Here is a 12,144-nt window from a genome sequence, read left to right as displayed (position 1 = left end):
CCACTGGTACTGCTGCGCCCACTCATAGAAAACAATGGAGAGGGGGACTTAAAATAAAACACCATATGAAATAATGTTAAATAAAAAAAACAATATAAATTAATGGTAAAGATAATATAAAAATAGTACATATTTACTGTTTAACTATAACGTATTTTGAAGTTAAAAAGCAATGTAACACAAAATTATGTATAATTAAATAACATTAATTTAAATTAATTTTAATTAATTCTATACATCTCTTTTAATAATTAATACCGTATGTTTGGCTATGGTACAGTATAGGGAAAGTAAAAAAATAAATAACTTGCATTTAAATATTAGTATTGAAAATATGTTTCTTGAATAGTAATTTGAAGATAATTAAATTGTTCAATTGCTTCTCGTAGGCACCCCTGACTATTTAATAAACAGACTCTATAGAGTGCAAGGTGCAGCGCTACATTGGCCCTGAAGATTGCTTTGAAGGATTTGTATTGGCTCCCAGTCAAACAGGGAATTGCTTTCAAATCTCTGTGTATCATCTTCAAGGCTCTTCATGGCATTAAACCGCTACCTCTACAGAACTGCTTTTGACAATCTGCGTTCTTCATCAGCTAATTTAATCTGCATACCTAAATTTAAGAAAATCAGACAAGGAGGCTGGGCTTTGTAGTAAGAGCAGCCCAACTCTGGAATCAGCTTCCCACCTTCCTCAGACTCTCAGTGTATCTTCTTAATTTGATGAAAGCTCTAAAAACTTGGCTTTTCCTTCAGTAAGCATCTATTAATATGTTGGCTATGTAGTCACTTTTCCTTCCCGGTACGTTTGGCTACCAGTGCCATGATACCTTTTGGTGCCAAGTGCACTTTATTAATATAAATAAATAAATAATGTAAATTAATTTTATAGATATACATTAAATGTAGAAAATGTTTGTTCGAAGTTTGAAATACAAAATAAATTCCCACTAACAGAAAAAATTGTGTATTCAAGGTGCATAAATAATTATTTAAAGTGATGTATAAAATTAGTTAAAATTATTTTGTATTAACTTTTGCTAGAATATTTTTTTAATCGAAATACATATATATATAGCTTCACCCAACAATTCCCGAAATGCTGAGGCTCATCAAGTGGCGGTCCGACCATGGAATCGAGAATTCCATAAATCATATAATAATATTTTCTTGCCTAATAAAAGGAAAATAGTCAGGACGCTTTCAGCCAGTTGCAAATATATTTACTGTCACAAAGTTAGTTCCTCCCAACGTGTTTGAGCCGTAGCCTTGTTCACAGATGGGGAAGTCAAAAACATTAACCCATTAAATACTTCAGTGCATCAACATAAAAAACAGACTAATAGTGCAATAAAAGCAAACAAACTACTACCAACGGCAGTGGCCATATTGGAATGGTATCTAATACCCATTTGTTTGGGCAAAAATATCATAAGGTTGGAACTTTCTAAAAATTACCTATATATAATTTTTAAGGTAAAAGATATTATACAATTTCATTTATGGGCAGTATATAAGAGTCTTTTTTTCTTTTTTTTTTTCTCCAATACTGTTAGGACAATCACATAGTATTAAAAACTCCCTACATATGGCAATTACATTTAGATAGTTCCCTTATTAGTATTGCACATACCATTCTAAAGTTCAAATATTCACACTGTTAGTTAATGACTAATGCTGCTCTGGAACCTATGTTTAAATATTCATCATCTAACACCCCCATAATACAAAAAGCAAATATCTATATATATACCCTATCAACCTGAAGCTCGACTATCAAAAGTCTGAAAAATACTAATCTAATACCCAAATCTAACTACCTAAATGAATACTCATTTCTTCGCTAGAATTAAGGCCGACGGGGGAAGAATCATGAATTCGATAATGTATTTTGATTCCAGTATTCATAATGATTTTTGTCTATCACCCCCATGTACATTAGGTCTGATCTGATCACACACCACATAACTAAGCAATTTCTCATTTCCCTGATGTACTTCCTGGAAGTGTCTTGCTACAGTATAATTGCGATCGTAGTTACAGATGGCTTTTATATGCTCCAATACTCTCTTTTTTGCTTTGTGTATAGTGCTTCCTACATATATTTTGTCACAAGGACATCTCAAACAATATACCCAAAAATATGTATTGCAGTTGAAGTGTCCTTTAATCCTGTAATCACGCTGTCCATTGCCCAATCTGAAACATGCCTTACACTGTTTGCAGCAGTAAAACCCTGCTACACTTGGTCTGTCATGATCCCTGTTATTGGAGCTAACCACCAGATTATGACTCAAACTGTCTCGTAATGATCTTCCTCTCCGGAAGGTAACCAATGGCATATTACAGACAAAATTCATTAAATGATGATCTTCATAAGTATTTGTCTTATATTCGAAGCCTGATTAGAATAAGTCGTGTTAAATCTTGTTTGTTCCTCATTATCATTTGATTCTTGTGATGAATATAATAAGTCTGTTCTAGAGCGGCACACTACCTTTTTCATAGCTTTAGTATTCACATCATTGCTATATCCTCTCTCTTTGGATTTTTTGCACATTATCGTGCATTCTTGCTGGTAGTTTTCCCAAGTGCTACATATGCGCCTAGCTCTCAGTAATTCTCCATATCGGATACTTCTAATCAGATTTGGTGGATGAGCACTCCTAGCATTTAATAAACTGTTACCTGCTGTTGCTTTTCTGTACAGCTTTGTATTCACAAGATCATTCTCAACACTTACTTCCACATCCAAAAATTGTATTGACGTCTTACTGTGTGTGTGTGTGTGTGTGTGTGTGTATATATATATATATATATATATATATATATATATATATATATATATAAAACTTTTTACTGACAAAACCTTAGTGATGTATTGGGTATATGGCGATGACAAAATCCAATATCATCAACTGATGACAGCCCTACAGAATAAAAAGGCAGCCATATTGTTTAAACTACACTTTGTCTATTTTGTGAGTTTTAATGTGAAATGCAGATTATTAGTGGTTAGGACATGAATAGGAAGGCATGAGGTAGTTTAGCAAACTATGTAGAGGTAGCGAAAATTATTTTTATTAATGTATATATTTTTTAAATGTTTACAGAGTACTGCAGTACTTTTGCGAAGGTGCGTAGATAGTACTGCAGTGCCTATGCAAATCAAAAAAAGTTACATATAACAAACACTGCACAATTTCCCCACTCCACTTTACAACATGCCAGTCATTTCCACTCTACTCTTCTCTATGATACTCTGAGACGCTACTCCACTCTATGACATGCCACTCCACTCACACCACTCCACCCTACACCGCTCCACTGTAAGGCCCTTTATGACAGACCATTCTATGGCATGCCACTCCACGCCACTTCACTCTACTCTGACATGCTAGTGTACTCTATGACGCGCCACTCAACGTCACTCCACACTAAGCCACTCCACTCTGACATGCCACTCCACTCTACACCACTGTACTCTGCGACACACCACTAACTCTATGACATGTTACTCCACTCTACAGCATTCCACTGTATGCCCCTCCACTCTAAGACACTTTATGACACGCCACTCCACTCTACTGTATGAGATGCCACTCCACTCCACTCTGACATGGCAATGTACTCTATGTCACGCCACTTTATGCCACTCCACTGCATGTCGCACCACCCAATTCCACTCTATAACGTTACTCTTCTCTCCGAAAGGCCACTCCACTCTACAACATGCCACTCCACTCAGCAACACTCTACTATACCCACCTCCATTCTACTCTCGTCTGCTCTAAGACACTGTACAACAAATCACTCTACGAAATGCCACTCCACTCCACTCATTTCTATGCCACTACTTTCTACAACATACCACTGCACCATATGACACACCACCCAGCTGTAGTACATGTGACTCCACTGTATGACACACCACTCCACTCTACTACATGCCACTCCACTCTACTCCGCCCTACATCCCTCCACTGTAAGACACTCTACGACACACCACTCTATAACAAGTCACTTCACTCTACACCACTCCAGTCTACTGTGTGACATGCTACTCCATCACTCCCCTACTGAACACAACTCTGGTACTCTGCTCCACTATATGACACTCTACTGCACTCTGTGCTACTCTACCACACTGTACTCCACACTATGCCACTGTACACACCCCACTTCACTTAATAACACACCATTCCACTCTACCAGAAGCCACTCCACTTTACAAACCGCCACTCTGCTCTACGCTCCTCCACTGTACGCCCATCCACTTTAAGATACTCTGACAAGACAATGTGTGACCCACCACTCCACTCTACTCTTACACACGACTTAACTATAGTCTACGACACAGCAATGCACTCTGCGACATACAGACTCTGCAGGATACCACTCTACACCATTCCACTCTGCCACAGGCCACTCTACGCTATGACACTCGACTCTACAGCACTCCACTGATAGACACTGCTCTATAAGACGCAATTCTATTCTACAATATGCCACTCCACTCTACCCCATTCCACTCTACTCTACAAAGCACCACTCTGCAACACTCTACAACACTCTACTCCACTATATGCAACTTCCTTTTTGCTACTTCATGCCACTTTACTCCACTCTACTCTGACACACTACTCCACTCTACTTCACTGTACTCGAGTACTTCACTCTATCCCAGTGCATTGTGCAACACTCTATGCACTCCACTCTGTGACAGTCTATGCCACTCCACTCCATGCCACTCTACAATACTCTACTCCACTCTATACCGCTCCACTCTATCACACTCTACGACACTCCATTGTACGACACTCCACTCTACAACACTCCACTCTATAAAACTGTACTCCAGTCTACTCTCCTCTGTTCAACAACTCTCTACTCCACTCTATGCCGCTGTATGAAATGGTACTCAATGAGACTCCACTCAATGGCACTCTACTGTGGGACATGCCACTCCACTCTGTGACACACCTGACATGCACTCCAATCTATGCCACCTAATTATTCGCCTCTCCCTTCTAAGGCACTCCCTTCATGACATACACTTGCATGAGATTCCACTCCACTCTTTTATGTGAAATTCCACTCCACTCTACAACACTCTATGCCACTCCACTCTACAATACTCTACTACATTCTATGCCATTCTACTCTCCAAACTGGTACGACACTCTGCGACACTCTCCTCATCTCTACTTTACAACACTCTACTTGACCACACTCCACTAGTGGGCAGTCTACTCAATGGAACTCTACCCCACTTTATGCCATTCCACTCTACAACACCCTACTCCACTTTATGCGACTGTATGACACTGTACTAAACGAGACTCCACTCAACGCTGCTCCATTGTACAACACACCACTCACTCTATGACTCGCCACTCCATGACATGCCACTCCACGTTATGCACCCCCACACTAAGGGACTTATTATGAGTATGGCCATCCATAGGACCACCATACCTGTTGTGGCAGTCCGTCAGCCTCTTCCCTGATGGTCTAACTGCCAGATTACAATGGACCACCACAACATGGCCACCACCGCCAGCATCAGAGACCCCCACGAGTTGGAGGTGGTGAAAGACGTGGCCAGCAACAGCTGATCACGGCTTTGCTTTCCATCAGCCTTTTTATCGCGGGGTCCCTGACATAAAAAGGCTGGTGGACCCTGTCATGGGCAGTTCAGGGGCCCCCCTGTCAGCACACTCAGAATGCTCACTGTCTGCCATGGCAGACAGTGTGCATTTCAAGTGTGCTGTGTGCAGTGGCATCAGCTTTGACTCTCTGAGAAGCCTTGCGGAAACATCGTAATACGATGGTGGGTAGGCCGCCAGCTTGGCGGTCGCCTCCCCACTGCCATTTTGGAGTTCCTAAGACACTGTATGAGACACCAATCCACTTTATTGTATGAAATGCCACTCTATTCTACTCTACAGGACCACACTCAATGCCATTCCATTCTACCCCACCCCTCTCCATTGTCGGCCACTCCAATGTATGCCAGGACACTGTACACCATGACACTCTATGAAACTGCATTCTACACTACTCCTATGCCAGTCCACTGTACTTCATTGTATGACATACCACTCCGTTCTATGAGCACCACTCCACTCTACGACACTCCACTGCATTTTACAACACTCCACTCTATTCCACTTTATGACACTTCTCTCTTTGACATGCCATGCCATTTTAGTCTTCGACACACCATTCCACTCTACGGCATGCCACCCCACCCTATGGCAATCCGTTAACGCCTCTCCACTCAATACACTCTTTGACATGCCACTCCACTCTACTCTATGATATGCCACTACACTCTACGCAACTCCAGTTTACTGTATGCCACTCCACTCTACTCACACACTACTCAACTCTACTCCACTGTACTCCACTACTGTACTTTATGCCACTGCACTGTGCACCACTGTATGCCACTCCACTCTGACAGTCTTTGCCACTCCACTCTACTTTACAACACTCTTCTCCACCCTACAACACTTGACTCCACTCTATGCCACTCCACTCTATTCCATTCTACCACACTCCACTCTATGATTCTCAGAACTATGACACTCCACTCTGACACTCTCCTCCACTCTACTGTACGAGACTCCACTTCAAAACACTCTACTCTATGAAACTATACTACACTCTACTCTATTCTGTGCCACTCTGCTCTACAGCACTCTGCTCCAATCTCAGCCACTATACAACACTGTACTTGACGAGCCGCCACTTGATGCCACTTCACTGTACAACATGCCACTCCACTCTATGGTACGCCACACATGCCACTCCAATCTATGCCACTCCGCTCTCTGTCTCTCCACTCTAAGACACCTTAGGACATTTGACTCTGAGACTCCACTCCACTCTTTTGTATGACATGCCTCTCCACTCTAGGCCAATTCACTATACTCTACAAGACTCCAGTGTACACCATTCCAGTCTAGGCAACTTCACTGTATTCTAGGACAATCTACACCACAACATTCTACACCACGACTCCATACCATGACACACTGTGACACAACACTCTGACACACCACTGTGACACACCACTCTAGGCCAATCCAATGTACGACATATCACTCCATTCTATGAGCCCCACTGTACTCTGACACACCACTGCACTGTAAGACACTCCACCCTACAACACTCCAATCTGCAACACAACACTTCACCACGCGATGAAGCAATCCGTTGTACGACATGCCACTCCACCCTATGGCACTCATCTTTACACTGTCCACTTTAAGACATTCTATGACACACAACTCTAAGACATGACACTCCACTCTACTCTGTGACATAACACTACACTCTAAGCCACTCCAGTCTACTCTGTGCCACACCACCCTACGTCACTTCACTTTCTGTCATTCCAATCTATGCCTCTCCACTCTACCCCTCTCTTCTGAATGCCACAAGACTCTACAGTACAACACTGTGTAACACAACTATCTACGCCACTCCATTCTTTGCCACTCACTCTAATCCATGTACGACATTCATCTCCACTCTACAGTGCTCCACTCTATTCTATGAAACGCCACCACTCTTCGCACCACCCCACTCTATGTACTCAACTGTACATCACTCCACTGGATGCCAATAAACTCTATGCCAGTCCTCTCTCCGACTCTCCACTGTATGCCATAATGATGTATGCCACAACATTCTACAGACCAACTCTCTGTGGCACTACACTCTACGATGCTCTTCTCCACTGTATTCAGTGACACTCAATGATTTGAAAAACATTTTTGTAAAAAAAAAAAAAAAAAGTTGAGGATCAGTTGTAGTTAGGAGAACTTTATTAATATTTTGTATACAAAAAAACTTAACTACATAAAGATTAGAAGTTATAAAGTTAGTTATGACTCGGTTCTAATTTGTGCCCCACCCAAAATTTACCATGATTTGCAAACCTCCGTACACAGTGTTGTGAACTCGCTAGCCAGACTACGTGAACTATAACTTGTGCCTAACCCATGCACAACTTATACCCTTTCAAACTACATTGCTTCGACCATGTCAAATCATAGCATTTATAGCAACACTCATAGTATCTCAAATGACATCATTTATGACATCACTGTGTATGGTACCTATAGAGTAATCACATATATGTATACTGGATATGGCTAAATCCAATGCCCTTTACATTTTGTGATTCTGGTGCTATTTGTGGTCTGAAAATCCTGCTAGCTATATGAAGTCATTTTGTGTTTTTTACATATTAAATAAGTCTGGATGCAGGGTATTCTGCATCAGTGTGCATGTATGAGAGTTCAAATTTCTATAGTCCAAAACTAGATGGTTTGAGTTTTCTGACTTCACTGCTGGAAACAGACTGGCATTCTGGTTTAAGTGACAGGGCACTATCGCTCCTTGATGTTGCAGTTCCTGCTTTTATATCACACCTGGCTTCTAGATTTAATACATATTGCGCATCAACCTGTGGTTAACTCTGAAGAGGAATAATATGAAGCTTCACATCTTTGCCAGTCCCTGTTTGATTCTTATATAATGCAGGAGCTTGCTTTAGAGTCCCTTTGTATGCATGTGTTCTCTAAGAGCCTCAGGTACTGTGGAAGAAAATGCCCAAAGTATTACTCTCTCACCAATGAGGATCACTAACAAAGGGCGGAGGCCAATCACCATTGACTAGGATGATGTCAAAGACCTCAAGTAAAAGATCCCAGAAAACCACCTTAATGTTGTGAAATGTGCCAATCCCTAATTGACTTTCAACTTTATTTACTCGGTCAGGGGGATTAACATGTCCACACAGTGTGTCTATCTGAATGTATTCATAAGTTGCTTTCATGGCCAGATGCAACCAGGGAGTTCGGCGAAGTATTGTGATCTCAACCGTGCGGCCTGAAAGCGCCTCTGCCCCCTCCCATTCCTCAGACTCTCCTTTTCTGGGCCATGTTTTTCTGGTCTTTTCTGTCACTTTCACTTTGTTGAGGTGATCTTTTTGGAACCTTTCTCCTCGTTTTTACCACTATTTTCAATGTCTAAAACTGTTTATTTAAAAAAAACAACAATGGTGTGTGAATCACAGATTCAATTTACATCAAGGGTAGAGACCCGCGTGACAAGGACAGACTAAACTCAAATTTAAACCATAACATACACACGTTTCTAGTAGTGGTCAAATAGTGTAATTCTCACAAAGCATATAGGCAGGAGCCTAGCTAAGATCACGAGAATGGGAGCGTGACCTTCACTAATAACAAAAATATAAACCTTTTCATCTGAGTAAGCTCATCACTTATTTCATGCATGTATAGCCAAAATGCAAGGAACTTCAACTTCATATGGGCAATGTTAGCTGAGTCAAAGAGCCTGAGCGCCAAAATGTAAGGCACTTCAGAGTCCGAGATCTGTACTTCATATGGGCAGTGTTAGCTGAGTCAAAGAGCGTGAGCGCCAAAATGCAAGGAACTTCAGCGTCCAAGATCGGAACTACCTCTGGGCATTGTTAGCCTGGGCAGCAAAAACATGGCAGCAGCAGGTTACAGATACATTATTATAAGAACATGCCCTTAAAGTTTTTCTCACCGGGGTCCATGGAGCTGTTCTGCACTTCTTGAAGTCAAAATCTCTCTTGATCAGGAAAGCTCCTACTATCAATAGACTCCAAGTTTTAAACCTGAACTCGAAACCTTACTAAGCAAGAAAGTCTTAAACAGTAGCAACTGCTGCCAGGAAGGGGTGAGGGGAACCAATATTTTAAAAAAACATGCACCTGCCACCTCGGTGTTCTGCCGCTCCCATTGCCTCGATTTTTCTTGTCTTCTTCCTTCCGTCCCAAACCAATCCTGATGCTTTTCTCATGCTGTTACGAGCATCAGAGAACCACTGGGATTGGCCTGAGTGGGCAGAAATGCCATTCGGTAAGTGAGTTGGTCTCCACCCGGCTGTGCAACACAAACCGGCGGATAGTTCTAAGTGCGCATGCCAATTTGGCGGGCCTCAGATGGCCGGCCAAACTGACATGCGCACTTGGAAGTGAACATACCACTCCTCCCTGGTAACATGGGGGTGACTGGCCCCAACCTCACTATGCAGAAAAATAAAGTAATAATAAAATAAAATACTTTTATTATCACTTTATTTTTCTGCTTTCAGCAGCAGGGCAATGCTGTTCCACCATAGCAGAGGGGTCACCCCTGGTCTAAACTGTAAAAATAAAAGAGCAAACACCCCTAATATGGTAAGTATTGATGAAACCTTCACTGCGCTAGTTATGACATGATGAATAAAAAATCTGTTTGTGACTTTTGTTCCAGAAACCTGCAAAAAATCCTTTTGTTCTAGGTTCTTTCAAATACTAAAAACTAAATAAATCTTTGAAGTTTTGCATTCTGTATGATGGCTTAGTTGGTTATTATCAGTCCCTGATAATGAGCTGTTTTTGCACTTAGTATGCCCCATGTTCCTTGAAGTTTTTTTTACCTTTCTCTCCATAAAGCATAACCATCTCTGGCATGTTGTACTGAAACTCTGAAAGCCTAGGACATGCTATAGAGACCTATTTACTTACACAATATTAAAAAACTACAAAGTTTCCTTCGTTTTAATGCCTCTGTTCTTGTCTTCACTTTGCTTTTGGTCATTTGTTTTGATGACTAAGGAATTGACCTTTTATTCTCCAGAACAGTTTGTCCTGCTAGACTGGCCAACATGTATCTCCTGTGAACTTGCTCTACTTTCAGGTGCCCTTTTCTCCATCACTCTGTAAGCTGTGTCACTGCTTCCATTGTATACTTTGTCTAACTAGGATAACACATCTGTGGGCCTGATTTAGACGTTGTCAGTAACGGTCCCACTGTTGAGTGTTCGACTGAAAACCTGTCTGCTGCTGTCACGGTCCACTCACCATGTATTGATGTTGGCAGTCCCCTAGCTGAAAGCCTGCATTCAAACTGCTGTCTCCATCATGAAACATAGCCTGCGATGACGGTAGGAGAGGGAAAAGTGGATGCTGGCAGGACCCCAGCCACCCTTTCTACCGTGCAGATTTGGATGTGCCTTACCAGCAAGCAAAAACTGTCGGTCTAACCTCCACTTCTGAGTTGGCGGATTGGGGGAGGAAGAAGTGAAAACTCACCTTTTTTCCCAAATCCACTTCTGTTTTTGACTGGATCCGACTGGATAACACCTACTGTCACTGCTGTCACTGACCCACAGAGAAAACATGAACCCCCGGTCATCATACTCGAAGGTAGGGTTGGTACTGCCCGGGAGGTTGGGACCACTGCTGGCATATACATGTCACAGTAAATTTTTTAAATCACTGTGACATGCATATGTCAGGGTGTTGCAATTGCGTCACACATGGGTGGGGACACACTGGCACATTATGCATATCGTACACATATACACATGTCACTGTTGTGTCAATATTCATTGCCAATTGAATACTAGCATCACATTGACAGTACATTCACACTTGTCAACAGTGTCCATGTGTGCGCATTGCAAGGGGACCTGTATTGGTAGGTGTGTGCCATCTGTTGTGTATGTGAGTCTGTTCATGTATGTGTGTTTGTGTGTGTGTATTGGCTGGTTGAGGTGGAGGGAGATGGAGTGGGTGTGTGGTGTGGTTGTGTCTATGTGTGTCACTTGTATGTCAGATCAATGTTGTGTATGTTGTGTTGCCATGTGACACTTTCAGGTGAGTGTTGTGTGGCGAACATTGTTGTGAAGTGTGTAGTTGTACTTGTGTGTGAGTGTGTTTGTGTAAATGAGTATGTAGTTGTTTTGGCTGTTGTGGTTGTTGTGTGGGTGCACTGTCAATGGTGTATGTATGTTGTGTCATGGATGTATGTCAGTGCATGTTTTTGGCATGTATGGGTTGTGTTGTGTTGGAATTGTAATGGATGATGGTATGTATGTGGTGTGGTGTGTTGTGTAGTACAGAGGGACACATTTAGCTAAGGGAGAGTGTGTGTGTGTCACTTACCTCTATTCATTGCCCCAGCCATTTTACAAAGTCCATTGAGTCCTGCCGCTGTCTCCCACCTTCAGCAAACCGTCGCCAGTCCACCGCTTGCAGAGCTGTAATATCTAAGTACGGCGGGCGGAAGACCGCCGCTGACATGGCTT

The 12,144-nt window shown here is 42.0% G+C and overlaps 1 protein-coding gene across 1 annotated transcript in view; it reads left to right on the top strand.

Annotated features, from left to right (window-relative positions):
- The window catches only part of LEKR1 (leucine, glutamate and lysine rich 1), a 543,246-nt gene that overhangs the window by 526,074 nt on the left and 5,028 nt on the right, over window positions 1-12,144 (top strand). The window lies entirely within an intron of this gene.

Source organism: Pleurodeles waltl, chromosome 11, assembly GCF_031143425.1.
Source record: "Pleurodeles waltl isolate 20211129_DDA chromosome 11, aPleWal1.hap1.20221129, whole genome shotgun sequence".
NCBI lineage: Eukaryota > Metazoa > Chordata > Amphibia > Caudata > Salamandridae > Pleurodeles > Pleurodeles waltl.
The sequence above is the reverse complement of the archived record's forward strand: the minus strand, read 5'-3'. Positions and strand labels throughout refer to the sequence as shown.